Source organism: Zea mays, chromosome 5 (assembly GCF_902167145.1).
Source record: "Zea mays cultivar B73 chromosome 5, Zm-B73-REFERENCE-NAM-5.0, whole genome shotgun sequence".
NCBI lineage: Eukaryota > Viridiplantae > Streptophyta > Magnoliopsida > Poales > Poaceae > Zea > Zea mays.
In genome coordinates this window covers 164,361,818-164,379,531 of record NC_050100.1, presented here as the reverse complement: position 1 = coordinate 164,379,531, position 17,714 = coordinate 164,361,818, and positions in this window count along the sequence as shown.

Here is a 17,714-nt window from a genome sequence, read left to right as displayed (position 1 = left end):
GTCACCGGGCCTAGGGTGCGCTGCCGTCGTCCGTCCGCTTCAAGAGCGCCGTCACCGCTTGCTCGCCTGCCTCGGAGCGTCGTTGTCGCTCGTTCCTGGTGGAGCGCCGCCGTCGGTCGCCTGCCTCGAGGTGACACCGCTGCTGGCCCCCAGGATCACCGCCGCTCGCACGCCCTAGAGAACCGTCGCCGCCGCTAAAACCTAATTCCTGGCGGCGTGGGGGTGTTTTTATAGTGGTGGCGTGGGCCGGATCGTGGGCCCGATGCACGTAATATGCGCAGACTATATTTGCATAAACTGATACACACATCAGCATAACTCGTATTATATTTTGGCGTAAGCAGTTAGGTACAATAAGCCAAAAAGGGTCCGGTGCGGTCGCGCACCTGGTCGGTACGTGGTCGGGGCTTCTTATAGTTAAATAGAGCCTAGGGCTCTAAATACATATACTATATATATATAGATTGTATATTAGGAGCCCCCTGGGCTTTCTTTAGTTATTGGAAGCCCAGGCCAGACAGTGCAATCCGGTCGAGCCGGACCAGGTCCAGACGTCTATAAAAGAAAATCCGTAGTGCTAGGGATCAGTTTTTACGCCCCATCTCGATTCATTAGCGACGGTTGCCAGGCCGGCGGTGGCGGCGGTTCCCAGGCCGACGGTGGCGGCCCCCGATCCAGAGGGCGAGCGGCGGCGGCAGCGCCCTTATGCGGTGGCGGTGGTTTCCAGGCCGGCGGTGGTGGCCCCCGATCCAGAGGGCGAGCGGTGGCAGCGCCCTTGTGCGGTGGCGGCGATTCCCAGGCCGGTGGCCGCAACTCCATTACCTCGACGCGCGGTGGCGGAGGTTCCTCGATCCGCAGCGAGGCCCTTGTGCAGGCAAGCGGCGGCGTCCCCGAAGCCCCGAGGAGGTGGCACTTCCAAGGCCGGCGAGCAAGCGACGCCCGTCGACGTGCGAGTAGCGACGGCGACGCATGAGGCGCGATGTTCGAGCGAGCGACGTCACGGAAGGGGCGAGATGCGCGCAGCGATGATCGCGCGTGACATCTCTGATCCGGCGCATTTTTCTTTTCGTTTATTGTGTTTTATGCCTACCACATGTATTATTTACGCTAAAAACTGTATGTTTTTATGCTTTAACACAGAGTTCGTATATCAGTTTACTGCATGCACATTTGAAAGGCAATTCCTTAATTTATGTTGTTCTTAATTTGCGCGCATGCAATGGAAACTCCCACGATTTTGCCATAATTTTTGGATCTGTATAAAAATAGAAACCGCATGCATGCGGCTGCCATGTTTTTCGGATCTGTCATAAAAATAGGATCGTAATAACAACCTACTAAAGCTATCAACCTCTAATTGACTCGGTATTTACGCTTATAATTGAGGGATTTTATGCTCAAAGCTTAAGGTTTTTACGCTCCACCCGGAGATGCGTCCACCAGTGAACAACATGCCAGATTTTTTACGCAGTGTAAGGAATTGCATAAATACCTACACCGTGTAGTATAATTTGTTTCAGTATACATTATAAACTAGTTCTAATGCGTTTAGTTGCATGGCTGTTGGAGGGATCCTATATTTATGAAGGAAATAAAACATTAAATGTGATTTTTTGTTTCTATGCATGCAATTCATTTCCTTTCATTGCATATTCTTTCCATCATAAATTCGTGTGCATGCAGCCTGTAGCAGATTTTTACGCAGTATACCGAATTGCATAATTATCTACACAGTGTAGCATATTTAGTATCAGCATATAGCATAAAATGGTCATTACGAGTTTTAGTTGCATGTCTGTTTCAGCGATCCTAAATTTATGGAGGAAATAAAGCATTTGAAATAGAAACCGCCACACATATCTTTCCTAAATTTACGCGCATGCAAGGGAACGTGATTGACTCATGCATGCATTTTGCCATAATTTTAGGATCTGTATAACCGCATGCATGCGACTGGCATGTTTTTCGGATCTGCCATAAAAATAGGATCGTAATAACAACCTACTAGAGCTATCAACCTCTCACATTGGCTCGGTATATACGTTTATAATTGAGGGATTTTATGCTCAAAACTTAAGGTTATTACGCTCCAACCCGGAGGTGCGTCCACCAGTAAACAACATGCCAGATTTTTTACGCAGTGTAACGAATTGCATAAATACCTACACCATGTAGTATAATTTGTATCAGTATATATCATAAACTAGATTTAATGTGTTTTAGCTGCATGGCTGTTGGAGGGATCTTATATTTATGAAGGAAATAAAACATTAAATACGATTTTTTGTTTCTATGCGTGTAATTCATTTCCTTTCATTGCACATTATTTTTATCATAAATTCGTGTGCATGCAGCTGGTAACAGATTTTTACGCAGTATATCGAATTGCATAATTATTAACACAGTGTAGCATATTTAGTCTCAGTATATATCATAAAATGGTCCTTACGCGTCTAGCTGCATGGCTGTTGCAGCGATCCTAAATTTATGGAGGAAATAAAGGATTTTAAAAACAGAAACTACCGCACATATCTTTCCTAAATTTATGCGCATACATTGGATCGTGTTTGACTCATGCATGCATTCCTTTTTTTGCGCTAACAGACGTGGGGCAGGTGGCGCACCCGACAGCCTGTTTGGGCGCGCTGATTGAACCAGTTTGCAGGGGTGGTCGGCCTGGGCTTCCTTTAACTATTGGAAGCCCAGGGCTCCCGTTATACCTACCCTATATAGGGTGATGGTAATGGGAGCCCTGGGCTTCCATTAGTATGGGAAGCCCCAGTCAGGTATATCTACGCGCGCTCGATCTGGTTCTGGTTCTGGTTCTGGTTCTGGCTCGAGCGGATTGCAGCGTAAAACGTGACCTAAAACAGCGTAAATGAGTACGAAATTTAGCGTAAATCTTATATCTGTTTTGTAACAGCAAACGGGGCCTAAAATTACGGCGTAAAAATCGCATGCAGCCGATCGTGCGCGGGTTCTGGCTCAGGCGGATTCCAGCGTAAAACGTGAGCTAAAATAGCGTAAATGAGTACGAAATTTAGCGTAATTCCTATATCTGTTTTGTAACAGCAAACGGAGCCTAAAATTACGGCGTAAAAATCGTGTGCACCCGATCGTGCGCGGGTTCTGGATCGGGTGGATTTTAGCGTAAAACGTGAACCAAAACAGCGTAAATGAGTACAAATTTTATCGTAAATCATCGATCTGTTTCGTAACGACAAATGGGTCTCGAATTACGGCATGAAAATCGCCACAGGCGCTGTCTCGGGCGGATTTCGGCATAAAACGTGAACCAAAACAGCGTAAATGAGTATGAATTTTAGCGTAAATCATCAATTGATTTCGTAACGGCAAATGGGGACAAATTACGGCGTAAAAATCGTGCGCGGGTTCTGGCTCGAGCGGATTTAAGTGTAAATCGTGAACCAAAACAGCGTAAATGAGTATAAATTTTAGCGTAAATGGATAGAAATATCAGAAACAGACAAAATAGATGGAAGCGGATCCATGAACTGAAATATAGGTCATAAAATCCTATTGACATTGGCATAAATATGTATACAAAATAGCATAAAAATAGGATCGCCGTCCTGCGGAACCAGCGCCTCGCATCTGGGATGCGCCACCACTTCGTGCCTAGGGGAGGATGCCGTCGTCGCTAGCGCCTAGGGAAATCCGCCGTCGCGACCGCTGGCACATCGCCGTCGTGCGCACCTCATGGGGCTGCAGCCGCGTGCGTGCCCTCGGGATCCGATGCCGCAGCGTGTCCCTAGATTCGTCGTCGCGCCACAGGAATCCGCCATCGCGAGCGTGTCCCCAGATCCGCCGTCGCGCCTCAGGGATCCACCGTCGCGAGCGTGTCCCCAGATCCGTCGTCGCGCCACAGATGCTGGAGCGGCGGTGGCGGTGGCCATCGCAGAGACGGACGGGACAACCGCCGTTGTCACCGGGCCTAGGGTGCGCTGCCGTCGTCCGTCCGCTTCAAGAGCGCCGTCACCGCTTGCTCGCCTGCCTCGGAGCGTCGTTGTCGCTCGTTCCTGGTGGAGCGCCGCCGTCGGTCGCCTGCCTCGAGGTGACACCGCTGCTGGCCCCCAGGATCACCGCCGCTCGCACGCCCTAGAGAACCGTCGCCGCCGCTAAAACCTAATTCCTGGCGGCGTGGGGGTGTTTTTATAGTGGTGGCGTGGGCCGGATCGTGGGCCCGATGCACGTAATATGCGCAGACTATATTTGCATAAACTGATACACACATCAGCATAACTCGTATTATATTTTGGCGTAAGCAGTTAGGTACAATAAGCCAAAAAGGGTCCGGTGCGGTCGCGCACCTGGTCGGTACGTGGTCGGGGCTTCTTATAGTTAAATAGAGCCTAGGGCTCTAAATACATATACTATATATATATATATAGATTGTATATTAGGAGCCCCCTGGGCTTCCTTTAGTTATTAGAAGCCCAGGCCAGACAGTGCAATCCGGTCGAGCCGGACCAGGTCCAGACGTCTATAAAAGAAAATCCGTAGTGCTAGGGATCAGTTTTTACGCCCCATCTCGATTCATTAGCGACGGTTGCCAGGCCGGCGGTGGCGGCGGTTCCCAGGCCGACGGTGGCGGTCCCCGATCCAGAGGGCGAGCGGCGGCGGCAGCGCCCTTATGCGGTGGCGGTGGTTTCCAGGCCGGCGGTGGTGGCCCCCGATCCAGAGGGCGAGCGGCGGCAGCGCCCTTGTGCGGTGGCGGCGATTCCCAGGCCGGTGGCCGCAACTCCATTACCTCGACGCGCGGTGGCGGAGGTTCCTCGATCCGCAGCGAGGCCCTTGTGCAGGCAAGCGGCGGCGTCCCCGAAGCCCCGAGGAGGCGGCACTTCCAAGGCCGGCGAGCAAGCGACGCCCGTCGACGTGCGAGTAGCGACAGCGACGCATGAGGCGCGATGTTCGAGCGAGCGACGTCACGGAAGGGGCGAGATGCGCGCAGCGATGATCGCGCGTGACATCTCTGATCCGGCGCATTTTTCTTTTCGTTTATTGTGTTTTATGCCTACCACATGTATTATTTACGCTAAAAACTGTATGTTTTTATGCTTTAACACAGAGTTCGTATATCAGTTTACTGCATGCACATTTGAAAGGCAATTCCTTAATTTATGTTGTTCTTAATTTGCGTGCATGCAATGGAAACTCCCACGATTTTGCCATAATTTTTGGATCTGTATAAAAATAGAAACCGCATGCATGCGGCTGCCATGTTTTTCGGATCTGTCATAAAAATAGGATCGTAATAACAACCTACTAAAGCTATCAACCTCTAATTGACTCGGTATTTACGCTTATAATTGAGGGATTTTATGCTCAAAACTTAAGGTTTTTACGCTCCACCCGGAGATGCGTCCACCAGTGAACAACATGCCAGATTTTTTACGCAGTGTAAGGAATTGCATAAATACCTACACCGTGTAGTATAATTTGTTTCAGTATACATTATAAACTAGTTCTAATGCGTTTAGTTGCATGGCTGTTGGAGGGATCCTATATTTATGAAGGAAATAAAACATTAAATGTGATTTTTTGTTTCTATGCATGCAATTCATTTCCTTTCATTGCATATTCTTTCCATCATAAATTCGTGTGCATGCAGCCTGTAGCAGATTTTTACGCAGTATACCGAATTGCATAATTATCTACACAGTGTAGCATATTTAGTATCAGCATATAGCATAAAATGGTCATTACGAGTTTTAGTTGCATGTCTGTTTCAGCGATCCTAAATTTATGGAGGAAATAAAGCATTTGAAATAGAAACCGCCACACATATCTTTCCTAAATTTACGCGCATGCAAGGGAACGTGATTGACTCATGCATGCATTTTGCCATAATTTTAGGATCTGTATAACCGCATGCATGCGACTGACATGTTTTTTGGATCTGCCATAAAAATAGGATCGTAATAACAACCTACTAGAGCTATCAACCTCTCACATTGGCTCGGTATATACGCTTATAATTGAGGGATTTTATGCTCAAAACTTAAGGTTATTACGCTCCAACCCGGAGGTGCGTCCACCAGTGAACAACATGCCAGATTTTTTACGCAGTGTAACGAATTGCATAAATACCTACACCATGTAGTATAATTTGTATCAGTATATATCATAAACTAGATTTAATGTGTTTTAGCTGCATGGCTGTTGGAGGGATCTTATATTTATGAAGGAAATAAAACATTAAATACGATTTTTTGTTTCTATGCGTGTAATTCATTTCCTTTCATTGCACATTATTTTTATCATAAATTCGTGTGCATGCAGCTGGTAACAGATTTTTACGCAGTATATCAAATTGCATAATTATTAACACAGTGTAGCATATTTAGTCTCAGTATATATCATAAAATGGTCCTTACGCGTCTAGCTGCATGGCTGTTGCAGCGATCCTAAATTTATGGAGGAAATAAAGGATTTTAAAAACAGAAACTACCGCACATATCTTTCCTAAATTTATGCGCATACATTGGATCGTGTTTGACTCATGCATGCATTCCTTTTTTTGCGCTAACAGACGTGGGGCAGGTGGCGCACCCGACAGCCTGTTTGGGCGCGCTGATTGAACCAGTTTGCAGGGGTGGTCGGCCTGGGCTTCCTTTAACTATTGGAAGCCCAGGGCTCCCGTTATACCTACCTATATATATATATATATATATATATATATATATATATATATATATATATATATATATATATATATATATATATATATATATATATATATATATATATATATATATATATATATATATGGTGCGCCGGTGTGCTCCTCACCGCCTCACCGGAGGGCAGCCACCGTGGGGGCCTATCGCAGCAGTGTGCGTGTGCGCCACCACGACGATGGTCGGTCTGTGTGCCGCCGCTTCAGGGGAAGAGAGAGGAAGTGGATAGAGACGGAAGGTAGAGAGATCGGAATGCGTTATGATATCCTCAAAATAACAGCTCGGCGTCGCTCCTCTGACGACCAGAGACCGCATGCTATCGCTAGCTACGCGCCACGCGACAGGTACGCCGCCGATTTCGTCCTTACTCTGTTCGTCGCCGCCACCGTCTACGTGCTTATCCTTTCCCTGTTCGAGGTGGCCTTCCACAAGGTGGTCAGGACGACGACATTGCAGTGGTCAGGACGACGACATTGCAGTGGGCTGTAATCAGATGCAGTTCAGCTATTTTCTGTGCAACTCTAATCTCAAGTAGATCAAGCAACCATGTACATTCCTTGCTTTATCTGATGTCCTAATTTTTTTTTATTTGCTGGAAAGCAAATACACAATCTAAATAATTGCTTTGTTTCCTGGACAGTCCTGTAGGCATTGGATTGTTACACATTATCTATATATTTTTTTCTGATTATCCGTTCCTTATTTTAAGTAGTCCAAATAATGACAATCTGCACATGGTTCTGCTGTCCTTTTGTATACATATAAATATACAGAAATTAGTGGTGAAACTATGCAGGTATCTGTTAGTAGAGGCTGGTGAGTGGTGAGTGGTTACACCCTATTTGCAACATTTATCGGCTCAAAGTAGTACAAGAGTTTGGTGGAACTTCAGACACTCAAATGTCCATTATGTTTACAGTAATATACAGTTGCATCAACTGTTCATTTTTCTCAATTCATAGAGATATTAATGCTGATGTGAATATACTCCAAGTCCCAAGGGACCTTATTCCTTGAAGATACTGTTCAGGATTTGGCTCCTAATGTTGCCCCTGAACAAAATGACACCCAAAAGGGCGAGGAAAACCATGGGAAATCTTACCGAGAAACATCAAAGAAGCTAAGAAAAAAACCAAAACCTGTTGTGCACCGAGTATGCATTTTCATGCTGAATCAGTCCATCTTGCGTGGTACATATCATTGTGGTTAGGGTTTGGTGATTTGCCTAACCTAACATACCACACATGCTTTATTGGCTCGTGCTAATGGAATTCCAGCACTGGACCTACTGGACCTATATAATCTTGGGACAGGAAACTTGTTTTTTGCGGTAGGTACATGTTGATAATATACAGTATCTCATTTTTTGCTTATATATCTTCAGCACAACTGCAGGTTGCTGTGTTGGCTACACTCGCGAACTTGAGAGTTATTGCAACCACTCCATCTAAAGAGGATAACAGGCTTCATGTGAAGTGCATCACCTTCTCTCAACCACCTGTTGGGAATGCTGCTTTGAGAGAGTTATTTTAGATGTACCTAGAATGCTGCACTTGACTGAGCATATGATTATTAGAAATACTATTAGCGCTAATGCTGCTTATCTGGAGAGAGGTAAGTGTTAGAGGGTTGATGCTATCAAAATTGTCCCTCTATCCCCTTGGTTTCCTTTTGTTGTTATGTTCACAAAAGAGGGTGGCAAGACTACTTCAAATCCTACTGTATTCAATCCCCAGCTTACTTTCACCACTACAATGCTCAGACACCTGAAACATCTTTTATAAATAAAAATGGCGTGAAATATGAAGAAACTATGAAGGCAAGTGCAGAAAGGCCAAAAAAGGAATAACGGGGAACAACTTGGCATTGGTCCAGTGCAAAGTGACTGCTCGCTTCGGATTAAAGCCGGTTGTTTAGACTGTTGCAACTGTAATCTATAGAGACAAAAATATTATAGAAGTAGTAGAAGTCCGTACGAATTGAAGCCAAGCGAACATGCTAAGGCTTTCAAAACTTGTTCCCTTGGAGGAGGTGCCGAAAGGCTTAAGTGTAATTAAAAAACATCCAAATGTTTTTGGGAAGACACCATCACAATTGTATACGTAGTTATTTGCAGTCAAAGGTTGATGAATCAGAATAACAACCTCGATCTCTTGAGATTCAAGGAAGTTCACAAAGAATTGCTATTACCCCTTTATCTGATAAATGTGGAGGGAACACTGGAGATATTAGTAGGAGTGAAAAAATAAATGCATATGAAGCAGGGGTTTGTAAACGCTGGAGCAGGGTACCTTCGTATGTGCCATTTGGTAAGGTTAGTAACATAAACTTTTATTAACTATACTCTTTTTTTTTGCGGGCGGTAGCTCTTGTTATTAATTAGAACTATTTACTTTTTGTATTAAAGAAGATGAAAGAGTAGAAATCCTGAGTAGTGACTAGTGAGTGCACACCCACAACCTTAATTCTTAGTGTACATATGCGCCGTTGCTGGCACCTTTTTGGGGCGCCAATCACTCAACAAGAACCAGCGGCGGTGCTCTCTGGTCAGGCGCGGACGGTCCGCGGCACAGGGCCAGACGGTCCGCGACCTGGCACGAGGCTAGGGTTCCCTGCCTGACGGCCGGATAGTCCGCGCCCTAGGGCCGGACGGTCCGCGACCTGGCGATAGGGTCGTCTTCCTCCTCCTTGCTGGAATCTAGATCTCATCCCCTAGGGGGGAAGATCTTAAGGTGCTCTGGGTCGGCAGGTCACCCGGGGCGTCCCCAAACAACGTGGAGTCGCCTAGGAATTAAGAGATCAATTCGAGGAAGAGGTCTTGGATGGACAACTAGATCTTGCCCCCCGGGAGGGGTGAGATCCTAGGGTTGTCTTGGGATCGGCAGGCCACCCAAGACGGATCTAGACGACGTAGAGTCGAATAGAGGTGGAGGTGGATATGTGAAAGACTACAACTAGAACTATGCTACATCTACTCCTAGGGCAGGAAAAGTAAATAAGGTAATTGGTTCGATTGGAATGTGTTCGGGGGTTCTCAATCGGCCGTACCCCTTTATATTTATAGGGGAGGAGGTCTGGACCTTTTCCTAAGAGATAGCCAACAAACTCCCACGTGATTAGATGGATAACCACGCACGAGATAAGGATAATCATCCGAGTTAATCTAATCTCGGGACACGCGGACCGTCCGGGCTCATGGGCCAGACCGTCCGCTCATTTTGGTGTCCAACATATGTCCCCCTGCCTTTTGGTGGAGCTTGGCGAACCAAAAGCATCAGCGAAAACTTCGGAAACAATTGACCTGATGAGGTTTTGTTCCCAAAGTAAGGACTCAGCTCGATGCAAGTCATCGGCTCTTGCGATCAGATAATATAAATACTTGATGGGACTTTAATGCACAGAGGCCGTTTCGGATCGCATCCTCTTCGGCCATGTCTACCTGATCAACCTGTCAATAGGCAAAAACTTGTGGTGCCCCCAGCCCAAATAAGCAAACGGATTGGGCCAGTAATACGAATTCATCGCCGTACCACCCCACACATGAGCAAGACAACACATCGGCGATGGATAGAACGGGACGCACCATGCTATCCCTGGAGGAGGATGACAAGGCGATCTTGGTTGTGCTACCCTTTGGGTCCGTTTAGTCGGCTTTTGCTTTCGCACAGGTCGCCCTTTTGACTTCGTTTGTTTTAATGGCCGGTTGTGTGGAACGGCCTTCTTCATATATTTGGCAAGCAACTGACCAAAAGTAGGGCCGACTCTACTGAGTCGTCCAGACGTCTTAGTAGTGTTTTGTTTCCTAACACTTGTGTTGGAACGTTGTGGTCCGATGGTCTGAGGTTGCTGCTTCTGACCATCTGCGGACCGTCCGGCCATCATAGCCGGACTGTCCGCGCCTGTCTCGGACTGTTCGGCCTTAGTACCCGGATCGTTCGGCGTACGCAGGACAGGTGACCGTGATCGGGTGTCCGATCGTGCTTGCCCCCCGGTGCCTCCGGTCTTTCTTTTGTCCGGAGCCTTCAGAGTAACCATTCTGCGTGACATATTTGGTGTGCGAGGATCACCAATGACGATATTTTTATTTTTACTTTTATCGGCCGCACAAGGCCGAATTATGATCTTTTTGCTCGTTGGCTCTAATGTGGTGACAGGAATAGGTGGCCTGTCAATTTTCACCTCTTTTTGAAACCTCAACCAGCCTTCGTTTATAGCCGATTGTATTTGCCGACGGAAGAGGAAACAATCATTGGTGTTATGGAGAAAGGATTCATGCCATTTGCAATAAACACGCCCTTTTAATTGTTCAACCGGAGGAATTACATGTGACAATTTAATATTACCATGCTTAAGCAACTCATCAAATATTTTATCACATTTAGTAATATTAAATGTGAACTTAACCTTTTCCTTTTGTGTCGAGTGCGGGTGAGAGCGAACAGAAGGTTTGGCCTTAGTGGGCCAAACAAGCTCAGGGACGTGTGACTTTTTTGGTTCTTGGGGCTTGGGTGGCCGGTTATATTTATGTCGGCCTTCCGCACTAGGCGGATCACAGGTGACTTCTGGTGCTCCGGACGGTCTGACCTGTGCAGTCGGACGGTCTGTGGATGGATCGGACGGTCCGGTACTATCCTCGGACTGTCCGGTCACGTCAGGCAACACCTGTGACCCTTGTGGTGGGCTCCGTGTAACTCCGGACTGTCCGGTGTAGGGTGCCGGACGGTCTGATGGAGGGCCGGACGGTCCGCGATTGTGTGCGGACAGTCCGGCCATGCTCAGAGTTGACTCACCGTTTAGCGAAGATGGTGGTGACAGTCGTCCTGGATATGAGTCCATCGGCATACCAGAATATGGCTGGGGAAACCCATTTGTTGCCGATGTGTTTGGCGCAATTGTTTTGGCGCCTAATTTATGTGATAAAAAACTAGGCATGTGCGTTTTTCCTAATGCATGCGCCATCCTTTCTATATCCTCTGTGATACTTTTAATCCGATTATCAAAAGAAATTTTAATAAATGGAATATCATCGGCTGACCTGGCATCACCTATCGTGGGGAGCTGTTGCAGCACGGCTGACATGTACACGGCGTTTATCTCCCTCTCTTGGACGGTCTTCTGGTGGCAATCTACCCTGAAGTGCGAGAGGAACCACTTATCCGCCACCTTGAACACCTGCTCTGTTTGTCGCTGGGCCTCCTCGTCTATTTTCTTCATGTCATCTTTTAATCTTTCATGCTCAGCAGCCGATAAATTAGTCAGCCAAGTGTTGCTGTTTGGAGAAGCACTGTTGAGATCTTTAGAATCGGCCATGTAAGCCTGATTTTGTAGATCTGCAACCTCGTCCCCAGCGGAGTCGCCAAAAAGTATGTTGGCACCTTTTTGGGGCGCCAATCACTCAACAAGAACCAGCGGCGGTGCTCTCTGGTCAGGCGCGGACGGTCCGCGGCACAGGGCCAGACGGTCCGCGACCTAGCACGAGGCTAGGGTTCCCTGCCTGACGGCCGGACAGTCCGCGCCCTAGGGCCGGACGGTCCGCGACCTGGCGATAGGGTCGTCTTCCTCCTCCTTGCTGGAATCTAGATCTCGTCCCCTAGGGGGGAAGATCTTAAGGTGCTCTGGGTCGGCAGGTCACCCGGGGCGTCCCCAGACAACGTGGAGTCGCCTAGGAATTAAGAGATCAATTCGAGGAAGAGGTCTTGGATGGACAACTAGATCTTGCCCCCCGGGAGGGGTGAGATCCTAGGGTTGTCTTGGGATCGGCAGGCCACCCAAGACGGATCTAGACGACGTAGAGTCGAATAGGGGTGGAGGTGGATATGTGAAAGACTACAACTAGAACTATGCTACATCTACTCCTAGGGCAGGAAAAGTAAATAAGGTAATTGGTTCGATTGGAATGTGTTCGGGGGTTCTCAATCAGCCGTACCCCTTTATATTTATAGGGGAGGAGGTCTGGACCTTTTCCTAAGAGATAGCCAACAAACTCCCACGTGATTAGATGGATAACCACGCACGAGATAAGGATAATCATCCGAGTTAATCTAATCTCGGGACACGCGGACCGTCCGGGCTCATGGGCCGGACCGTCCGCTCATTTTGGTGTCCAACAGCCGTGATGAAAATAAATTCAACCGCAACAAAGCTGAATCACTAAGTGCTACGGCAAGAGGGAGAGCAGGCCATTTGTTGCCTCACTATGCTGCAAAGGGGCGGACCCAGGATGAAATAGGAGTGAGGGCACATTTACAACAACCAACACTAAAATGTCAGAGCGAGGGCATTTAAATTAGACCGAGCATAGGACCTAATAGTGAAAATCTGGACTGTATTACTTGTAACCGAGAAATGAGCGGGGGCCTGTGCCCTCACTGGGCTACACATAGGTCCGCCCCTGGCTGCAACACCAGTCATCAAAGGACAAATCTCCAAGTGAAGGAGGCAAAACTTGGAGACCAAAACGATGCAAGAGACTAAACCAAAACTCTTTCTCAAAGACGGTTTGTAGCTCCTATCTTAACATGATACCCACTGCCACTTTGTTCTGGATTGGAATTCTCGTTTCAGTAAGGGAGATTTACATATTTGCACACACCTTATCTATGAAGCACAGAGTCATCTAATTGGTTATTTCATAATTAAGGCTTGTGTCAGTTTGGCTAGCGGGTAGTATTATCGTAGAATACTTTCTATGTTTACTTGTTGCATTTGATTGGTTGGTTACAGTGTACAAGATTTACTCGAGTGTTATATCTGTAAATATTCCATACTTTAATTGAAGGTCTTTGTATACAGATATTCCACGATAATAGAGGCTCTACCATCAGCCACTTTGTACTCACCAAATGTAGAACTGCAAGTCTGCAACCTGCATTACAAAAAAAATGTGGATTCTTGTTGGAGATCCACTAAGGCCCTGTTCGGTTTTTAGGGATTGGAGCCCCGGATTGATTCCTAGTCGGATTATTTCTCTAATTTATATAGATTTTGATGAGCTGGAACGAATCCTGGTTTATTCCTGTACAACCGAACAGGCCCTAAAGCAGCCTCCAAATTACACTAGTGAGGATTTCATGGTTCCTGTGATGATATATAGGTGTTGATTCAACCCTGAACTTTGGAATCGAGTCATTTTTTGAAGATAAAGATTGCTGGCTTGCTGCAAGGGTTTGAGTGGATTTCTCATATACGGGACCAGTGATTTTGTATCTGTATGTAAAGAGGTTTATGTTAGGACTCGGAGATTGCATTTGCTTGGATTAGAGGTATCCCCATGTATTTGGGGTATTGTTATAATGTATGTCCCTTTACCTCTGTTCCATGGAAATGTTACATATCAGATATAATTGTCTGATGTAGGGGGCAGGCAAAACGTCCCTGCTCAAAGAAATGTTAGGACAAGTTAAATAAAGAAATAGTGGTGTTCTTGAATGCATACATGTTGATTTGCATGGCAAGGGAATATGAAGTGGATTGTGCTACATAGTTTCGACAACAGTAAACTTGCAGGTACTGTTGCTGCCTTTTTTTTCTCTTATTCTGTTCTGTCAAGACTCAAGAATCAACGATTGTTTTTTGATGCAGTAACCATTTTAAAATGGTGGCACTTGTTTTCATTTTTTCACAATGAAGTTATGTGCTGATATAACTGAAACTGTATTGTCTTCTAGATTTTATACAGCTGCGTTGTGCTTGCCTGCACTACCCAGGAGTGTAGCATGGAAAATATAGTAGAGTTGTGTGACATGAAACTAGAGATGTGTGAATTAGAAAACCATCTGTAAAAAAAACTATGCTTTGCTCCACTTTTTACCACTCAATGCCTACTTTTTTCTTTCTTTCATCACCAGAGTCTTTTTATCTAGCATGGTCCTGATTCTACTGGAGTTTTCGTTGTCTCTGAAATATGTAATTGATCGATATTGTTATTGGTTTCCGCGGTTCATAGAAGAGCTGAATAGATACATGGAGAATAGTTTGTTGCTAGTTTGTCATGTTCGGGCGCGTCTACACGAGGCGCCACAGGACTCGTGATGTACGTCGAGCGTAGGAACGGGAAGCGCGACACGCAAGGGACGTACAGGGAGCAAACACAATCAGTGGCTAGGAGGAAAAGTAGGATTTGTTATTATCTGTTAGTTCCTAAAATAGGGGAGTTTGTTCAGTAATTTAGTTGGGCCATAGGCCATATATACCGTGAGACCGGATGGTGGAAATTAATTAAGAATATTGTCATCCCTATTCTATCTTCTTCCTCTCTACCCAAAGCCGGCGATCAGGGCAACACAGCCTGATCGACGAGGACGGCTAGGGGGCATAACCCAGCCGGCGACAACGGACCACGACTACGATCTCCGTAGTCGGGGACCTGCTCACTTGGGCATTACAGCCCTTGACAACCTGGTATCGCGATCCAGGGCTTCCTCCTCACGCCGCTCTCCGATTCTGCCATCAGCCGCCACACCACCCTCACCGCCAGCCACCACGCCGTCTTCGCCTACTTCCTCCGCGGCATCATACTCCGTCGAGATGGGCGACTCCGATGAACTCAAAACCACCGTGGCTGCATTAGCTGCCATCGTGAAGTCATTGCAGTCCACTGCCGAGGCCAATACCAGGGCGATCGCAGATCTGGTGGCCCAGCAGACGACGTCTTCCAACAACAGCAGGCCGCCCTTCGGCGAACCCCACACTGATCGTCCCCCACGATTCCAGAAATTGGACTTTCCCCGCTTCGATGGCAAGTCCGATCCGATGCTCTTCATCAACAAATGCGAATCATATTTCCGTCAACAACGCATCATGGCCGAAGAACGGGTGTGGATGGCCTCCTATAACCTGGAGGACGTGGCACAACTATGGTACATGCAACTCCAGGAGGATGAGCATGGCACGCCAACATGGGAGCGTTTCAAGGAGATGCTGAATCTACGGTTCGGGCCACCACTGCGGTCCGCCCCCTTGTTCGAGCTCGCCGAGTGTCGTCGCACGGGGACCGTCGAGGAATTCTCCAATCGGTTCCAAGCTCTATTGCCTCGCGCCGGGCACCTCAGCGACGAACAGAGGGTCCAACTCTACACGGGTGGCCTGCTTCCGCCTCTCAGTCATCAAGTGCGGGTACACAATCCAGCGTCTCTGGCAGCGACCATGAGTCTGGCACGCCAGCTGGAGCTCGTCGAGTTGGACCGGCTGAGCCAGGCGTCTTCCAAGGCGGCACCGCGTGCTATACTGCCAATACCATCACAACGTCCAGCGCCGTTCCCAGCGATCACGTTGCCCACGCCCCCGGGGCCCCCTGCGAAGCCACTCGCGCTCCCTGCGCCACCTGTTCCGGGAGTGGGCAGCCAAGTAAAACGCCTGTCCACGGAGGAGCAGGCCGAACGTCGTCGACTTGGGCTCTGTTACAACTGTGATCAGCCTTATACACGAGGCCACAACCGGGTTTGCCGCCGGATATTTTATATCGGTGGCGTGGAGTTTGCTGAGGAGGAAACGACGGACGAGGCCCCCGTGTTCTCTTTACACGCGGTCGTCGGTGCACCGGCTAGCAGCACCATCCAGCTGTGTGTACGGGTGGGCGCTGCGGACTTCATCGCACTCGTCGACACGGGATCCACGCACAACTTCATTGGAGAAGAGGCCGCACGGCGCGCAGGCCTACCCATCGAGCCGTACCCGCGTCTCACGGCCACGGTGGCAAACGGGGAGCGCATCGCTTGCCCGGGCGTCATTCGGCAGGCAGCGGTCCTCATCGACAATCGCGCCTTCAACGTCGACCTGTACGTCATGCCCTTAGCAGGCTACGACGTGGTGTTGGGCACGCACTGGATGGCCACCTTGGGTGACATCGTGTGGAACATGGCCGCCCGCACCATGACATTCAAGCAGGCCGGCCAGGACATCTGTTGGCATGGCGTCGCGACACCAACCACGCCGCATCTACACGTCGCCGAGACAACTGAGCCCTTGCTGCAAGGGGTGCTCTCATCGTTCTCCGACGTCTTCGCCGAGCCGACCAATCTACCACGAGACCGCAGCCGCACCCACCGCATTGTGCTCAAGCCGGGCGCTGGTCCTGTGGCCGTCCGGCCCTATCGGTATCCAGCTGCTCACAAGGACGAGTTGGAAAGACAATGTTCCGCCATGATCGAGCAGGGCATTGTGCGGCGCAGTGACTCGGCATTCTCCTCGCCGGTCCTCCTCGTCAAGAAGGCCGATGGTTCGTGGCGGTTCTGCGTGGACTACCGCGCTCTCAACGCGCTCACGATCAAGGACGCTTTTCCAATACCGGTCGTCGACGAGCTGTTGGACGAACTCCATGGTGCCAAGTTCTTCTCCAAGCTCGACTTGCGTTCCGGGTACCATCAGGTGCGCATGCGGCCGGACGACATCCATAAGACGGCGTTCCGCACCCATGACGGACTATATGAGTTCCTCGTCATGCCATTCGGCCTCTGCAACGCCCCGGCCACATTTCAAGCACTCATGAACGACGTATTGCGGCCTTTCCTTCGTCAATTTGTACTTGTTTTCTTTGATGACATCCTCATATACAGCAAGTCTTGGGCGGATCACCTTCGCCATCTCCGCGCGGTCCTCCGCACGCTGCGCCAGCACGTCCTCTTCGTCAAGCGTTCTAAGTGTGCGTTCGGGGTTTCCTCCGTCGCGTACCTGGGACACACCATATCAGTGGAGGGCGTGGCCATGGATACCGCCAAGGTGCAGGCCATCCAGGACTGGCCGGTACCTCGCTCGGCGCGCGCAGTGCGCGGCTTCCTCGGCCTCGCGGGATACTACCGAAAATTCATCCACAACTACGGCATCATCGCGGCGCCACTTACTGTCCTCCTCAAGAAGGAGGGATTTGCGTGGGATGACAAGGCGGCCTCGGCCTTTACCGCGCTCAAGGACGCCGTCACAACGGCACCGGTGCTTGCCATGCCGGACTTCGCCAAGCCGTTCGTCGTCGAGTGCGACGCGTCGTCCCACGGGTTTGGTGCCGTCCTCATTCAGGAG